This window comes from Choloepus didactylus, chromosome 7 (genome assembly GCF_015220235.1).
Source record: "Choloepus didactylus isolate mChoDid1 chromosome 7, mChoDid1.pri, whole genome shotgun sequence".
NCBI classification, from domain to species: domain Eukaryota; kingdom Metazoa; phylum Chordata; class Mammalia; order Pilosa; family Megalonychidae; genus Choloepus; species Choloepus didactylus.
Window position 1 is genome coordinate 48,846,220 of NC_051313.1, and position 12,629 is coordinate 48,858,848.

Here is a 12,629-nt window from a genome sequence, read left to right on the forward strand (position 1 = left end):
AGTCCCTGAATCATCACATCTCTGTTCTCTGTTCACCGTTAATGTTACTGAGAGAGTATGAAACAGTAGTGTGACCAATTGTGTATTTATTTCTGTGAAATGGATTGTTCCTCTGTCTTTTAAATATATTACATTTTACATTTACATTTTCTGCAATATTTCTGCATTGTTGCTTTTTATTTTCTGGTTTTCATTAATCAGAGAGTATTTATTTGTTTTTAATTTAATTCAGTTTCTTTGTTTTCTTTTTTGTTTTTCTCTGTACATTAAGCAAAACTCCTATTTAATGTTAGATATAATTACAGGTGGGTAATCACAGTCCAGATATTTTTTACCCCTCTAATCCACTCAACAAGAGTCAAAATGGAATGTCTAGCTATAGGGGAGATTTGATTCTAACTAGAATCATACTTTCCTTGTCTCCTTTATCTTGTGAATTTTAATTTAAAAATTTAACTTATTTTTACCTATTCATTTTACATTAATGGGATGAGGTAGGTGCTATGTATTGATTCCCATCCTTTCTGATTTTGTACAACACTATTCACACTCTGTTGTGCAGGGCCACCTCTTTCTAAATTTCTATATCTGGATGGTGAGTGCTATTTTCTTTTCTATTTTGTTATTTATGTTAAATTTATTAGGTTTTATTTTTATGATCTGATTTTCTTCTTCATTTTCATAACTTAGAAAATGATTTATTTTTAAAATAACTTTTTAAAATTTTTTCTCTTTAACATTCTGGAAAAAAAAATGAATGTATATTTTGTATTATTTGGATAGGATGATTCCTCTGATGCTATGCAATAGCCCTATGGATTTAAAAGCTATTCCTAAGCAGAGGATTCCATAAACAATCCATATTAACACGCAACATGAGCTCTAATTTAGAAAACTAGCCATCCAGTTACGTGGTCCACAAACATAGGTCTTTATCAAAGTTTATACTATAATATTTCTATTTTGTTTACAACCTACACCAAATCCATCAACTTTGAATTCTTACCCAATATAGAACATGGACAGTATTAATTAAATTACATATATTCATCTATTTTGTTATAGAACATTCTACTTATAATGTCTCCTTATAGTGCTTACAATGTAAGAATTATGTCATAAGATTAAATATAAATTTGGAAGACATATTTTTTGCACTGTTAATATTTTCATATGTACCTGGAATGAAAATCAGATTTTTAATTTCTTTTAACAGTCATTGATCATCTCCATAAAGTAAGATATCTAAGTAGTCTGAAAAGTTGAAAAATAAGCAATCTAGAACCAATAACATTTCTAACACTGTACAAAAGGATACCTGCTCACTTTTTTTTAAGTTCATTTTATTGAGATATATTCACATACCATATATGGAGATACATTCACATACAAAATAAAGCATACATTCAGTTGTTCACAGTACCACCACATAGTTGTACATTCATCACTAAAACCAATCCCTGGCACCTTCATTACCACACACACAAAAAACAAGAATAAAAATTAAAGTGAAAAAGAGCAATTAAAGTACAAAAGAATACCAGGTGCCTTTTTTTGTTTGTTTGTTTCCTTCCCTCATTTTTCTACTCATCCTTCCATAAACTAGACAAAGGGGAGTGTGCTCCATATGGCTTTCCCAATCACATTGTCACCCCTCATAAGCTACATTTTTATACAATCATCTTCAAGATTCATGGGTTTTGGGTTGTAGTTTGACAGTTTCAGGTATTTACTGCTAGCTACTCCAATTCACTAGAACCTAAAAAGGGTTGTTTATATTTGTGTTAGAGTGTCCATCAGAGTGATCTCTCGGCTCCTTTTGGAATCTCTCTGCCACTGAAGCTTATTTCATTTCCTTTTACATCCCCCTTTTGGTCAAGAAGATGATCTCCATCCCACTATGACGGGTCTAGATTCCTCCTTGGGAGTCATATTCCATGTTGCCAAGGTGATTCACTCCCCTGGGTGTCTGATCCCATGTAGGGAGGAGGGCAGTGATTTCAACTGCCAAGTTGGCTTAGCTAGAGAGAAAGAGCCACATCTGAGCAACAAAAAGGCATTCGGGAGGAGGTTCTTAGGCACAATTATAGGGAGGCCTAGCCTCTCCTTTGCAGCAACAGTCTTCCCAAGGGCAAGTTCTGTGGTAGAAGGCTAAACCCATCAAACCAGCAGTCCCCTATGTCTGTGAGCACATCAGCAACAATCCAGGTGGGGAAGCCCAATGCCCCTGCATTCTCCACCAGCTCCACAAGGGGGCTCTGCGTATTTTTTTCATTTTTTTAATTAACTTTTTTTAATCAACTATATGAAAAATTTTAAAAATACAATAAAAAAACATTTCAAACAAACCATAACAAGGGAGTAAGAAAAAGACAACTAACCTAAGATAACTACTTTACTTCCAACATGTTCCTACTCTACCATAAGAAAATAACCTAATACAGCAACATTTCTGTGAACTTGTTCCTACCATACCCATCAGAAATTAACAGACCATAGTCATTCCTGGGCATTCCCAGAACATTAAATTTACCCACAATAGCTTATCTGTTCTTATTGGGTTATCCTTCCCCCTTCCTTAATAGCTCTCTATCACTAGTTCCCCTACATTCTACATTACACACCATTTGTTTTACATTTTTCAGTGTTTACATTAGCAGTAGCATATAATATTTCTCTTTTTGTGCCTGGCTTATTTCGCTCAGCATTATGTCTTCAAGGCTTATCCATGTTGTCATATGTTTCACGACATCATTCCTTCTTACAGCCGCATAGTATTCCATCATGTGTATATACCACTTTTTATTTGTCCACTCATCTGTTAAAGGACATTTGGGTTGTTTCCATCTCTTGGCAATTCTAAATAATGCTGCTATGAACATTGGCATGCAGATATCTGTTCGTGTCACTGCTTTCAGATCTTCTGGGTATATACCAAGGAGTGCAATTGCTGGATCGAAGGGTAACTCTATATCTAGTTTTCTAGGGAACTGCCAGACTGACTTCCAGAGTAGCTGAACCATTATACAGTCCCAGCAACAATGAATAAGTGTTCCAATTTCTCCATATCCTCTCTAGCATTTGTAGTTTCCTGTTTGTTTAATGGCAGCCATTCTAATTGGTGTGAGATGGTAACTCATTGTGGTCTTAATTTGATCTTTCTAATAGCTAGTGAAGCTGAACATTTTTTCATGTGTTTCTTGGCCATTTGTATTTCCTCTTCAGAGAACTGCCTTTTCATATCTTTTGCCCATTTAATAATTGGGCTGTCTGTAATATTGTCAATGAGTTGTAGGACTTCTTTATATATATGCAAGATATCAGTCTTTTGTGAGACACATGGTTTTCAAAATTTTTTTCCCATTGAGTTGGCTGCCTTGTCACCTTTTTGACAAATTCCTTTGAGGTGCAGAAACTTCTAAGCTTGAGGAGTTCCCATTTATCTACTTTTTTCTTTTGTTGGTTGTGCTTTTGGTGTAAAATCTAGGAAGTGGCTGCCTAATAGAAGGTCTTGAAGATGTTTCCCTACATTATCTTCTAGGAGTTTTATGGTACTGTCTTTTATACTGAGATCTTTGAACCACTTTGAGTTAATTTTTGTGTAGGGTGTGAGGTAGGGGTCCTGGTCCTCTTTCATTCTTTTGGATATGGACCCCCAACTCTCCCAGCCCCATTTGTTGAAAAGACTATGTCCCAGTTCAGTGGCTTTGGGAGTCTTATCAAAGATCAGTCAGCTGTAGATCTGGGAGTCTATCTCTGAATTCTCAATTCAATTCCATTGATCAATATGTCTATCTTTGTGCCAGTACCATGCTGTTTTGACAACTGTGGCTTTATAATAAGCTTCAAAGTCAGGGAGTGTAAGTCTTCTCACTCTGTTTTTCTTTTTTAAAGTGTCTAGCAATTCAAGGCATCTTCCCTTCCCAAATAAATTTGATTACTAGCTTTTCCAAGTCTGCAAAGTAAGATGTTGGAATTTTGATTGGGATTGCATTGAATCTGTAGATGAGTTTGGGTAGAATTAACTTCTTAATGATATTTATCCTTCCTATCCATGAACATGGAATATTTTTCTATCTTTTAAGGTCCCTTCTATTTCTTTTAGCAGACTTATGTAGTTTTCTTTGTATAGGTCTTTTACATTTTTGGTTAAGTTTAGTCCTAGTTACTTGATTTTTTTAGTTGCTTTTGAAAATGGTATCTTTTCCTTGAGCATCTCTTCAATTTGTTCATTTCTAGCATATAGAAACATTACTGACTAATGTGCCTTATTCTTGTATCCCGCTACTTTTCTAAATTTGTTTATTAGCTCTAGTAGCTGTATCATCGACGATTTCTCAGAGTTTTCCAGATATAAGATCATATCATCTGCAAACAATGACAGTTTTACTTCATCCTTTCCAATTTGGATGCCTTTTATTTCTTTGTCTTGCCAGATTGCCCTGGCTAGCACTTCCAGCACAATGTTGAATGACAGTGGTGACAGCGGGTATCTTTGTCTTGTTCCTGATTTTAGAGGGAAGGCTTTCAGTCTCTCACCATTGAGTACTATGCTGGCTGTGGGTTTTTCATATATGCTCTTTATCATATTGAGGAAGTTTCCTGCAGTTCCTACCTTTTGAAGTATCAAAAAGGGATGCTGGATTTTGTCGAATGCTTTTCCAGCATCTAATGAGATGATCATTTGATGTTTCTCTTTTGATTTGTTAATGTGTTGTAATACATTGATTGATTTTCTTATGTTGAACCATCTTTGCATGCCTGGAATGAACCCCACTTTGTCATGGGGTATGATTTTTTTAATGTGTCTTTGGATTGGATTTGCAAGTATTTTGTTAAGAGTTTTTGCATGTGTATTCATTAGGGAGATAGGCCTATAGTTTTCCTTTTTTGTAGCATCTTTGCCTTGTTTTGGTATTACATTGATGTTAGCTTCATAAAATGAGTTCGGTAGTGTTCCATTTTCCTCAATGTTTTGAAAGAGTTTAAATAAGATTGGTGTCAGTTCGTTTTGAAATGTTTGTTAGAATACCCCTGTGAAGCCATCTGGCCCTGGGCATTTATTTGTGGGAAGCATGTTAATGACTGATTGGATCTCTTTGCTTGTGATTGGTTGGTTAAGGTCTTCTGTTTATTCTCTGGTCAGTCTGAGTTGTTCATATGTTTCCAGGAAATTTTCCATTTCCTCTATATTATACAGTTTGTTGGCATACAGTTATTCATAGTATCATCTTATTTTTTTTAATTTCTTTGGGATCTGCAATGATGTCACCTTTCTCATTCATTATTTTGTTTTTATGGGTCTTCTCTCATTTTGATTTTGTGAGTCTAGCTAGGGGCTTGTCAATCTTGTTGGTCTTCTCAGAGAAACAACTTTTGGTGTTATTTATCTTCTCTATAGTTTTATTTGTTCTCTATGTCATTTATGTCTACTGTAACCCTTGTTATTTCTTTTCTTCTATTGGTTTAAGATTAGTTTGCTGTTCATTTTCTAGCTTCTTCAGTTGATCCATTAGTTCTTTGATTTTGGCTCTTTCTTCCTTTTTAATATATGCATTTAGTGCTATAAATTTCCCCCTCAGTACCACTTTTGCTGCATCCCATAGGTTTTGGTATGCTGTGTTTTCATTTTCATTTGTCTCTATATATTTAGCAATTTCTCTTGCTATTTCTTCTTTAACCCACTGATTTTTTAGGAGCATGTTGTTTAACCTCCAGGTATTTGTGAATTTTCTAATTCTCTGATGGTTATTGACTTCTAATTGTATTCCATTGTGGTCATAGAATGTGCTTTGAATAATTTCAATTTTTTTAAATTTATTGAGGCTTGTTTTATGACCCAGTATATGATCTCTTGTGGAGAAAGCTCTGGGAGCACTAGAGAAAAACGTGTATCCTGGTGATTTGGGACATAATGTTCTATATATGTCTGTTGAATGTAATTCCTTTGTCAGATTGTTTGGGTTTTCAGTTTCCTTATTGGTCTTCTCTCTGATTGATCTATCTATAGAAGAGAGTGATGTGTTGAAGTCTCCCACAATTATTGTGGAAACATCAATTTCTTCCTTTAGTTTTGCCAGTGTTTGTCTCACGTATTTTGTGGCACCTTGATTAGGTGCATAAACATTTATGATTGTTATTTCTTCTTGTTGAATTACCCCTTTTATTAGTATGTAGTGGCCTTCTCTGTGTCTCATAACATCCTTGCATTTAAAGTCTATTTTATCTGAGATTAATATTGCTACTCTTGCTTTCTTTTGTCTGTATCTTGCATGAAATATTTTTTCTAATCCTTTCACTTTCAATGTCTTTGTGTCCCTGTGTCTAAGATGAGTCTCTTGTATGCAACATATTGATGGTTCTTTTATTTATTTATTTTTTTGATTCATTCTGTCAATCTATATCTTTTAATTGGGGAGTTTAATCCATTTACATTCAATGTTATTACTGTGAAGGCATAAATTTAAAATTCTGAGAGCGGAAAATTGCCCACCAAGAATTTTTTATCCAGCAATCAGCCATCTTATCCTTTGGTTTATGTTTGTCAGATATATTTTTCCCCTCTCTCTCTTAATGACCTTTAACATACTCATACTGAATCTCTTTAGTACTGAACCTTTCTCCATGTCTCTCTCTCCTTTCCTTTGTTCTTTGTTGGTAGGGCTCTCTTTAGTATCTCAAGTAGGGCAGGTCTCTTGTTAGCAAATTCTCTCAGCATTTGTTTGTCTGTGAAAAATTTAAGCTCTCCCTAAAACTTGAAGAAGAGCTTTGCTGGATAAAAAATTCTTGGTGGGCAATTTTCCTCTCTCAGAATTTTGAATTTATCATGCCACTGCCTTCTCCCCTCCATGGTGGCTCCTCAGTAGTCACTACTTAATCTTATGCTGTTTCCTTTGTATGTGGTGAATTGCTTTTCTCTTGCTGCTTTCAGAACTTGCTCCTTCTCTTCCATATTTGACAGGGTGATCAGAATATGTCTCAGGGTGGATTTATTTGGATTTATTCTATTTGGAGTTCGCTGGGCATTTATGATTTGTCTATTTAAGGTGTTTAGAAGATTTGGGAAGTTTTCCCCAACAATTTCTTTGAATACTCTTCCTAGGCCTTTACCCTTCTCTTCCCCTTGTGGAACACCAATGAGTCTTATATTTGGGCATTTTATATTATCTATCATATCCCTAAGGTCCATTTTGATTTTTTCAATTTTTTCCCCATTCTTTCTTTTGTTCTTTTATTTTCCATTTTGTAGTCCTCCAAGTCACTGATTCACTATTCAGCTTCTTCTAGTCTTGTACTATGAGTATCCAGAATCTTTTTAATTTGGTCAACAGTTTCTTTTATTTCCATAAGATTGTCTATTTTTTTAGCTACTCTTGCAATTTCTTCTTTATGCTCTTCTAGGGTCTTCTTTATGTCCTTTATATTCTGTGCCATGCTCTTCTTCATGCCTTTATATCCTGTGCCATGGTCTCATTGTTCATCTTTAGTTCTTTGATTAATTGTTCCAAGTACTATCTCCTCTGATGTTTTGATTTGGGTACTTGGGCTTGGGTTACCCATCTTGCCTGTTTTTTGCATACGATTTAAAATTTTCTGTTGTTTTTCCCTCTTGGCATTTGCTTAACTTGATTGGATTCTTTTAGAATTTGTAGATCAATTAAAACCCTTATCTCTAATTTGTCAGATCTACAGATTCATGGAGTACACTTTCTCTAACCAGCAGGTGGCATCCATGAGCCACTTATTCCCCTCAAGCCAGTTCTCCCTGACTTTGTCTTTGTGGTGAGTGGAGGTGTGAGTCTTGGGGGGTCTAATTGGTGTACGAAGCTTACATGTGTAGTTGGTGTTGCCAGCCTTGTATATGGGGCATGTGTCTGAGCAGTTAGGGAGGAGGGGTGGCTTTAATAATCAAGTCTCCCAGGTGTTCCTGGAGATTTAAAGCTGTTGCAATAGTCTAATCCTTCAGTTCAGTCTTGCCACAGTTTGTCTCTGATGCTTACCCACAAGTCCTTGATATTGGCTTATGGTCCCTAGCACTTGCAAGTGGGTCCCTCTTCCAAGTCATGCACTCCTAGGTCCTTTGCTGATGTACAACTGTGCTATGTCACAGATGAGTGTCATCCCCCCAGGGTTGTTTTGGGCTGCAGGGCTATGTAGGGGCATTCCCAGTCTGCTGAAAGGATGGCTGAATGGGGTGTATTAATTTCCCCCTTTCTACACAGCTCCACCTTCCCAACTCTGGGACAATTAGCTGAGGGCGCGGGAAAGGCTAATGTCCGTGCCCTATTTTGTGATGTGTGTGTGTGTTGTTGGAAACACTTCTCATCACTCTGGGTTGTTTGGGGCAGCTCTGGGCTGTGGAGCTGGCCCTGGGCAGGAGTGTTCCCTGCCCACCAGGAAGATGGCTGTAAGGGATGCCCCCTTTTTCTTGGGAAGTTGTGGTGTTTAGTGAATTTCTCAGCCACTGGACTTATTGCCTTGTGTCTCAGAGCTCTCTTAGTTCTGCTCTTGTCTGGGCCCAAATTGCAAGTCTTTGAGGCTTTCTGTAATGAGCTTCTTAGAGTAATTGTTTTAGAAAAAGAGAAGAAGATTAAAAAAAAAAAAAAGGAAGGGCCCTCCTTGCAGATCTAATGAGCTATTGAAATGCTAAGAGATAAGGAGATTATGGCCATTAAGGAATGATCAGGGGAGCAGAGAAACTGGCTCTTCAGACAACGAAACTTGCCTTCCGGATTTGCATATGAGTCTGACTCTGCCTGAGCCCTGCCTTCCTTGTTCTATGTTCACCAGAACTCCAAAAAGTGCCCACTTTTGTTATTGGGTTTTCCTTGCTGTTTTTGCTATCCCTATCTCCTCTCTATCAGGCTGACTGCTCCCGGATTCTGCAGTGTCTTGTCTCAGTCTATATATGTTTGGAGCGTGGATCAGTAGAATGAGTTTCTGATAAGAGCCGCAATTGCAGTTCTCCCTCCTCATTCCCAGCACTGATGGCCCCTCCTCCCACAGGACTGAGCCTGGCAGGGAGGGGCATGGATCCCCTGGCTGCAAAAACTTCCAGATTTCACTGTTCTAAGCTATTCCACGCATTTATGAGTGTTGTATGAAGTATGCCCAAAGTCAAATTGCTCTGCAGTGTCTGGTCCATGCAGTTCCTGGCTTTCTGCCTACTGCCCTGGAAGAGTAACTAAAACTTACCCCTCACCACTCTGCCATCTTGCCCCACCTCCTGCTCATTTTTTGAATTTTCTTCCTATGTAGGTGGGAGCAAATACTCAATCTTGTAAAAGGCAGCTTAAAGCACAAACTGCCATGAGATTCTCTCTGCCAAGGCAATTTTCTGAAATCATAGATATAAGTTAAAGAAAATCCATTTTTATTGATTGTATTGGATTTATATCACTGTCATACCAAATCATCACAAGCTCAACAGCTTTAAACAACACTAATATATTATATATTATATTTATTAATATGTTATTATATATTTTTGTGAGCCAGCAGTCCAACATGGGTCTCACTGGTCTAAAATCTAGCTGTTAACAAGATTTTCTGGGAGGTTCTAGAGAAGAATCTATTTCATTGTATACTCAGGCTTTGGGAAGAATTTGTTTTCTTCTGGTTGTAGGGCTGAGGTTCTCATTTCTTCAGCTGAGATTTCCTCAGCTGAGACTTTTCCCAGTTTCTAGAACCATACAGATTTTTTGGCTTATGGCCCCTGTGCCAGTTTGAATGTATTATGTCCTCCAAATGCCATTATCTTTGATGTAATCTTGTGTGGGCAGACTATCAGTGTTATTTATATTGTAATTCTTTGAGTATTTCCATGGAGATGTGCCCCACCTAACTGTGGGTGATGACTCTGATTGGATAATTTTCATGGAGGTGTTGGCCCGCCCATTGGGTGGGTCTGAATTAAATTACTGGTGCACTATATAAGGTCAGACAGAAGGAACAAGCTTGCTACAGCCAAGAGGGACACTTTGAAGAAAGCACAGGAGCTGCAGATGAGAGACAGTTCGAAGATGGCCACTGAAAGCAGACTCTTGCTCGAGAAGCTGAGAGAGGACAAATATCCCAAGTGCAAATAAGAGTGACATTTTTGGGGACTGCAGCCTAGAGAGGAACTTCCTGGGAAAATTACATTTTGAAACCAGAACTTTGGAGCAGATGTCAGCCATGTGCCTTCCCAGCTAACAGAGGTTTTCTGGACACCATTGGCCATCCTCCAGTGAAGGTACCCAATTGCTGATGTGTTACCTTGGACACTTTATGGCCTTAAGACTGTAACTGTATAACCAAATAAACCCCCTTTTATAAGAGCCAATCCATCTATGGTGCTTTGCATTCTGGCAGCATTAGCAAACTAGAACAGGCCTTTTGTCCATTTTCAAAGTCAGCAATGACAGGTGGAGTTCCTCTTATATTGTATATCTTTCCTGCAATTTCTTGCCTCTTTCTTCTTCTACTTTAAGGCCCTATGTGATTTAATTGGGCCCACCCAGATAATTCATGATAATCTCCTATTTTATCAAACCTAATTCTATCTAAAAAGTAATTTTGCCATGTAAATAACATAAATATGGGATTAATACCAGGGGGCAAAGAGCACAGGGGCCAAAATCTATTACATTAGGCATACTAAAGTTATAGCAAAACTACTGTGTCATAAATGATTAATGCTGTAGGAGAGTAAAATTCAAGATCAAGACATCCTTTAAAAATAGTGTTCTTTTTTTATTGGATTAGCTGAATTATGATGGTAGTGATTTACCTACAATAAATATGTTTGTCATCTGCCACCAAGTTTACTAATAGTATTCACTGTAGTACTATGTAATGCACCCAAAGGACAAAGAACTAGGTGTTGTTAAATGTCATTTGATAAAAGTATACTAAATAGTAACTTGGATAAAAATGACATGAAAAAATTTCAGGGAAATCAGATTTTTGAAATATATAATATAAATTTTAAGGCATAGTATTTTCTTGAAATCCAACAATTTTATTTTGATGAGCTATACTTTCTAAATTTTTGGTTTATTTTTTTCCTGTTTTCATACAGTATTGAAAACGAAACATGGCACATTCACATTTTCCCAAGGAACTGTAAAGATGATGTCTCAGCGATAAACGTTGAACAGCCTGAAGCACAATCAACTGATGTTGAAAACTATCAAAGGAAGTAAAAGCTTCATCTGAATGGTCTAGAACATGTAATTTAACAGAATATATGGTTGTCTTAATATTTAATGATTTAACAGAAGAGATGTTGCCTTAATGTTTAATGATTTAAGAGAACTTCCAAGTCCATGTGGGATACATTCCAAGAATAAATTTCTGAATGCATTTTATGCTACATATGTGTATACTTTGCTATCCTCAGGTGTTCACGACTAATATGCTCTCTCAATAAGTCCTTCAGTACATTTCTTAATAACAACTGGACTTGATAAGAATTGAGCCTTCGACTGCTGTTATCTCTGCTACTAACACATTGGGCTGCATCCTCTTCCTAGATTTCATTATGCACACTATAGCAGCTTCTATTCATGTTTTCTGTCATCATCTACTTTCTGCTTTGTTTCTTTCCTTTCTGGGTCAGATTCACCCTGTTTGGCAGCAATTGTTGGAATCTTGACCCTATGTAGTTTGGATATAAACTGGTCATCAACTGTAAATATGTGACCACTTTCTATTTCCTTTGACTTGGGATCTTTTGTATGAACCTGCTGTGTTGATTTACCACAGGTGAGGGACTGCAGGGCTCCAACAAGCTCTCTTTTAAGGATTTGAGTCTCCTGTTGAATTTCCTCAAATATTTTTTTCTCTGTAATTAAAAAGCATTAATATGGTCATCTGGAAAGTGGAGAGTTGCAATATGTGCTTCTGTGTATTAGATTCTGTTACCTGTGCCTCCAACACCAACTTCAGATCCATCTTCCTTTTTAACCAGTCCATGAAAAGTGGCATTGAGAGCTATAGAACCCATATGATGTTGGAGTGTGAGCTTTCAGCCACTGTGTTTGGTTAAGTAAAATCTTCTGAATTTTTCTCAAGTGTGCCTTGGTGCTGGTGGGATGTTGCACTTTGGTGTGGCTATCTCAGTGGGCTAATACCCTGTTGTGAGTACCCAGACTGTGAGATCAACACCACCTAAAGACACCCCAGTTGCCTGTAGATGTTAAAGCATAGCATTACATTTTTACAAAAGTAGTTACATATTCCCAAATATTCTCTAATATCACATTACTTTAACTTTTCTCTTCAAACTTCTAGTCTGTATGATGCTAACAACTACATTATGAAGAAAAAAAATAAATGCTTCCATGGTCAAATCAATTTGGGAATACCTGGATTCAAAAATTTAAATTCCAAGACTTCTAGGGACTTTGTATTCTAATGTGTATTAAGGATTCACTGAGGGGGTCTTGAGTATGAAGATTTTCAATAACTTATTTGATTCCAAAACTCTATTTTATAGAAAGCTCTATGTAACTACTAGTCTTTGGTACACACTTTGGGTAACATGGCCCTAAAATAAATGCCAAATGATGCAGAAAGTACAAACCACTATTATAAGAGAATAAAACCTTAAATGTAATAAATCATGTCCAAAAGAGTGTGTTTTG

At 36.8% G+C, this 12,629-nt stretch overlaps 1 pseudogene; it reads right to left on the reverse strand.

The window, feature by feature from the left end:
* Window positions 1-11,348: 11,348 nt before the first annotated feature.
* Window positions 11,349-12,178, reverse strand: LOC119540559 (annotated as a pseudogene).
* Window positions 12,179-12,629: the final 451 nt, after the last annotated feature.